This window comes from Rhinolophus sinicus, chromosome 13 (genome assembly GCF_057876585.1).
Source record: "Rhinolophus sinicus isolate RSI-liver-muscle chromosome 13, RSI-T2T, whole genome shotgun sequence".
NCBI classification, from domain to species: domain Eukaryota; kingdom Metazoa; phylum Chordata; class Mammalia; order Chiroptera; family Rhinolophidae; genus Rhinolophus; species Rhinolophus sinicus.
In genome coordinates this window covers 51,941,170-51,947,234 of record NC_142513.1, presented here as the reverse complement: position 1 = coordinate 51,947,234, position 6,065 = coordinate 51,941,170, and positions in this window count along the sequence as shown.

Sequence of the window (6,065 nt, the reverse complement as noted above, 5' to 3'; positions counted from 1 at the left end):
TTTTCTGTGAAAGTTTTCCATATTTTATGTTTTTCCTTTAAATTTGCACCATAAAATTGCTCAACCTTATTTGGTATCATTTTGCAAATTCTTGTTTCTTTTGTCCCTACTTCATCGAACTGTTATGGTGGTATAAGGATTTCTGCTACTATTTTGTTTCTTTCAATTTCATCTTGTAATTCTTAGTTTCTTTTACATACTTGATTGCAGTGTGTTTTAGTTCATGTAAATTTAACAATTTCACTAATTTCACTAATTGTTTTGCCTTTGTCACATAATAAACTCACTCTTATTGTTTTACCCTTTTGCTTTAATTCTGCTTTGATATCATAATATGTTTGATTGATATCCACTAATCCCACCAATTGTTTTTCCTCTTTCCATATCTACTTGCCTTTCTCTTTTAAGTAGAATATTCTTGGATTTTTTTAAAAATGCCACCTGGAAAACATTTTTATGTAAGGAAATTTAATCCATTGGCATATACTCTTACAATATTTATATTTAAACCATTGTGACCATATTTTATTTTTATTATTCTCTATTTTTAGTTATATTTCTTTTTTGTTTCTTCACTTGGAAAAAAGTCCTATTTAAGCTTTTCTCACTTCACTCAATTCTACAAAGCAGTAGAAAAAAAATGTATTTTTATAAATATATAGTAGTAACTATTGAGAAAAATCTGACACGTAGAATTTTGCACACTTGACTTTACACTTTCCCTCTCCTCTTTTCCTTCTCCTGTTCCTCACCGTTTGTATATCTGAGAGAAACCATTTTTTAAAAAGTTTTGTACTTTTCTGTCACTGATGTTGACTGTTTATTGCCACAACTCTGGAAACGCTGTTTGAAGCTGCAGTGTATGGCCAGGGAGTTTATGCAGAATTTTCTGCTATCATCTCTGGCAGGTGATATACGAAGATCCCCTTTTTGCTTTTCTGTTTTCTTTTTAGGAAAACTGTACACAGTTTCCCACTGCCTTCGGGAAGGTTACCATCTCAGCTGCTACACTGGATCTCACGCTAATCGAAAGTGCTTTTGAAAAGCAGAAAATCACCACTCTTTATTACATTTTAAATAATAGAACAGGCAACACATCACGTCAGCGGCTTGTATTCACCTCACACTTAACATGGAGAAAACGGGGTTGCATTTTTGGTTCTCGACTGGGGCATTTTAGACTGACTGACGTGCTTGTCAGGCCTTGTGGGCCCTCGCTCGGAGGAACACGGAGTTTAGAATTCAAACATTTAGCTGTGCCACCAACTACAATATCTTCCCCTGAAACGGACACGTTCTCCAAGAATTACTGAGAGTATCAAAGGGGCCAACCTCTGGGGACCATCCTGTTATCCCCGAGTCCCGTTCATTTATTTATATGTCGATTGAACTAATTCTTGCTTTATTTATAGCCTGTCTGTTATGTAACTGCCCCATGCAGAGGAGATACTTTTTTGGAATGAAATGTGGAATACTTGAAATACCTATGAAATCAAGTGAATACTCAACACTCTTTCAGTTGCCAGTCTAGGGTCTTGAATCGGTTCTGGAAATCCTATTTGCTTACAGTTTAGAGGACGGTCTGAGCACTACACTGTTTCCTTAGGAGTAACAGTATTTGCAATGGCTAATGTTTTATGGACCTTTTGCCACAAGCTGCCAAACTGTCGGGTTTGAAAAACCACACTTTCAACTTGGAGTCCCTTCCTTCCTCCCCCGCCCCCTGAGCCCCCCCCCCCCCCGTGATATTGATGGAGAGTTTAATATTTATTTTATATTTGATTTTCCAATGTATCCTTTATTTTAATGATTCAATATTCTGGAGTGTTTTTTCTCCCCTCCCCCACACCCCCTACCTTCTAGTTCTTTCTAGATTGTTCTGTTTAAAGCAACCACTATATTTCTGTTTTTAAAACCCTAACAGATTTAGTGGTTGTTCTCTCCTACCAGTCTTCATTTGAGAATGAAGGTCATCTATATTCTGATTATGATTCTTGTATTTTCTTTTTAATAGAAGAGACAGGGGCTTTCATGGTTTGCCTACTATATTAATGCTGTGTATTGAATAAGGTTTTTGCTTACTTTCAAGGGTTTTACTCTTCTTTCTTTTTGCATAGCTCCTAAGAAGGCTCACTTCTTTTGCTCTCAAGCCTTTACACATTCACTAAAGAGTTTCTAAGTTTCTGATATTTCACTTGGTATCTCAATGGTCTTAACAGAAAGGAATCACCCTATGGAAACTCTCACTCCATCATCCACACAGAACATTCTTCTTTCTAAATGACTTTACCATAAAAACCTGGGGAAATGCAAATTACCTTGTGAAACAACAAACAGCGTCTGTTATGTAATTGACCATGATGACAAAATGTCACTAAATGCTCTCAACTATTGTAACGGGAGACAAACACCAACTTATGTCATTCTTTGAATCCTGTCATCTCAGTTGAAAATTTCTCTTCTCTTGGACATCCTTTGATTTCTGAAGTTTGACCTTTTATTACTAATCAGTTAAATATAATTCTGCTTCTCAGCAACCTCCTTCCATCTGGGCACATAATTCCCTCCCTTATAGAGTTTCTTAGAATTCGTCAATGCAGTTAACATTTTCTTGGTGGGCGGGTGTGTGGGGCGGTGGGAGGGGGGGAACAGCACTCTGAACAACAACAAAAGTCTTTCTTAAACGGAGACTGGAAATGGTTTCCACACTACCAGTACCACGTGCTTTTTGTCAGACCTTTCACCTGTTTCTCCCTGTGTTTCTTAACCTCCATCCCAGGAGTGCACCTTGGGAATAAATTCAAAATAACATATACACCGGGCTTAACAGTTTCCACTGTGTTGTTATTTTGTGCTTTGAAAGAGCTGCACCCACTGGCACCCCTCACCCAAAGTACCCACAAGTCTGAGTACTATCCTTGTGCATTTTTCTTTTTAAAAGCCTAACATAAACATTCTGGGAAAGACAAGGAGAGGAGGGGCTTCTCTGCTTTTGGTACACAGAAAGAAAGCTGGGTCCCCTTCAGGAGAACTGTAATTGATCATTTGCACTTGACACACAAAACACTACGTTCTCTCGCTTGCACTGGAAAGGGGAGCGGGACGCCACTGCTAAATATTACTAGCATTACTATTTGTATCCTCGCAATAAACAGTGTTATTACTGTAAAGTCGAGCAAGCGTGACATTTCTGACTGCCTCTCCTCTTAAACGGAGACTCTGTAAATAGTGCCTGGATAGCATTTAAACATTGCAGAGAATCATGTTCTTGCTAATATAAATGTGTGATGAGAGCCATTCACTCCCATAAACATTTTCCCTCACAATCCGACCATCAACAGCCGCAAACACTTCCCATCACCCACTGATGATGGGACACTTTGTATAAATAAAATGCTGGGCATTGCAAGGGCAAATACATGGTTACGAGTCAAGGAGCCAGAAGCGTCCAATGCACTGTTCAAACACTTCCCTCCACGTATTTCCAAAGATTCAGCTAAAAAAGAAATCAGTGTTTCCCAGAGCGGACAGCCCTTGTACTAAAAGCCGTTTTTTGGGGGTTTTTTTCATTTTTTTTTAAAGGTTTCTTTTAGTAAATAAGTTTGGGAAGCACCACAAATTATTGCCCTCCTCTTGGAAATGCATGAACATCCAACATTTATTCCACAAATATTTATTGAGCATGTACCGAGGCCCAGTATTATTCAGGAGCTAGACATGAAACAGGGAACGAATCAGACGGCACTCCATACTTTCAGGAAACCTGTAATTTTGTCTTAAATGAACACCTCAGTTTAGTTTCCGAGGGCTGCTATAACAAATCACCACAAACTTGGTGGCTTCCAACAACAGCCATGTATCCTCTTGTAGTTCCCGAGACCAAATGTCTGAAACCAGTGTCTTGGGTCCCAATCAAGGTGTCCGGACGGTTGTGCTGCCAGGGAGACCGTAGCCCTTACCTCTCCCAGCTTCTGGTGATGGCTGGCACTCGGTGCCCAGTGGCCACAACCCCCAACCTCTGCCTCTCAGGTCACATTGCGTCCTCCTCTCCCACCTGTGTCACATCGCCCCCAGCCTGCCACGATGAAGGGCTCTTGCGACTGCATTAAAGCCTCCCCAGATCACCTCCCATCTCAAGATTCTTAACTTAATCACATCCGCAAAGACCCCTGGACCGGACAAGTTTCCAGCAATTAACACCGGGTAGTGTTGGGCGTCATGATTCAACCTTCTACAGGCAGAAATGGCTCTGCGATGTCCTGTGGTAGCAACTGCTTTTCTGCTTTGACTTTAAAACCCTCCATGGCAGAAATGCCTGCCACAACCCAGAGAACCATGGCCATCAGAGCCCACCATGGAAAACGCTAGTCTGCTTGCATAGGAGAGAACAGCTGTCCTGGTGGGTTCCCTCTGAGGGCTTTCCTCCCCACTGGGGTTCAGTAAACTCTCTCCAGCTGACCTTGACCATATAGCAGGTGTGTTGTAAGGCAGACGAGACAGGACAGGGTTCCCTGGACAGGGACAGGCTGTGGTCATAGCCCCTCCTGGGCAGGGTTCCTGCTTCTCCTCTGTGTCTGACTCACGTCGGCTCTCGGAATTTTCCATCTTCCCTTTCCAGACAGGGTGAAAGCATCATCACCAAGAACGATCTTAAAAAGTAAGCGCACACAAAAGGGACGCAGACAAGGGACACAAAAAGAGCGAGTTCCCAGAGTAGCAGTTCCAAGTGGGTGGCCGACGGGACATCTCAGGAGGCTGGTGGCCGTGTCTGCCTCTGGCCGGGTCCTAATCCCCAACTCCCTGCTGTCTCGTGATTCCCAGCAGGTAGCCTCCTGGCCTGTCCTCCTCCAGGCCCAATGTCCACTTCCTTTTCCCTATTTCAAGTTTCTGACACTCTCTATGACCTTCCTATCGAGCTCCAGGTCCTGGAGAGAACAGGTCTTGTTTTCTGTGTGTTTAGTCATCCAATTAAAACGCGATAAACACTTACTGTACGCCTGGCCAGCAAAATGCCATCTCAGTTTCATGCCACCTCCCAAGGTCCTGGCTCCTGGACCTTCCGGCGGAAAGAAGGAAACCCTGAGATAACTTTCTGCACCCGAAGGGTGGAGCCTGAACGGAAGGAATGCTTCGTGGGACTCCCAGCCCTCACAACCTTCGCCAGCAGGCGGACGTACAAGGGATGGTGACGAGTAGAGTTTTAAAAAGCAAGGCTTTGGACGTTACATGTAGTATAGAAAGTTTCCCTGGAGTTTATCAAACCCTTATGAAGAGAAAAGGAAAGGCTCCTGGCTGGGGGTGCTATGGGAGCTCCGAGGAGATTTCCATGAGGACCCATGCAAAGTGTGGTATTCTGGCTCAGGCAGATGGTGAGCGGAGAGCAACCCCAATGATAGAAGGGGTGCCATCATCCAGGCGCCATAAAGCAGGAAAGCGGAAGTCTGACGTTCCAGTGACAGGTCTGCAATGGCAGTCACCCTGCGGGCATAGTTGATGTAAAGTTCTCTCACGCCCCAGCAGCTCTTCTTCAATGGGGAGGCGGGGGAGCTTATAATGTATAGTATTGCTAATACATTACTATGTAGTGGATAGTTATATATCATTGACATGATTTGATATAATATATCATCAGTAATAGGTTGATTATAAATATCAGTGATACTATTGATAGAATACGGGTAATTTACAATATCAGGAAGGGGGTCCAGGCACTGTTCTAACTGCTGAGTTACAGCCGTGGCCACGGCAGACAGTGAGCTCCTGCCTACACAGAGCTGACATGCTAATGTGACAATGCCAAGAGTAAGCACGTAAATAAACAGATAACTCGGCACCTTCTGTCTCTTCCACCAAGCCCAGCAAGTTCTCTCCCCCTAGACAGCCCTGCGTTAGGAGGAATGGCATAAAAATGGCAGCCCAGGGCTCTGTGGAAAACAGAAGATGGGGTGAGAACGGAGGATAAGAACGTGCTTCTCTCAAAATCATCTTTGGCTGCGTGGTGATTTTCCAGCTGCAAAGGCCTTTCTCTCATCCAGCTCATAGAACCCACCCTTTGACCCTGAGAG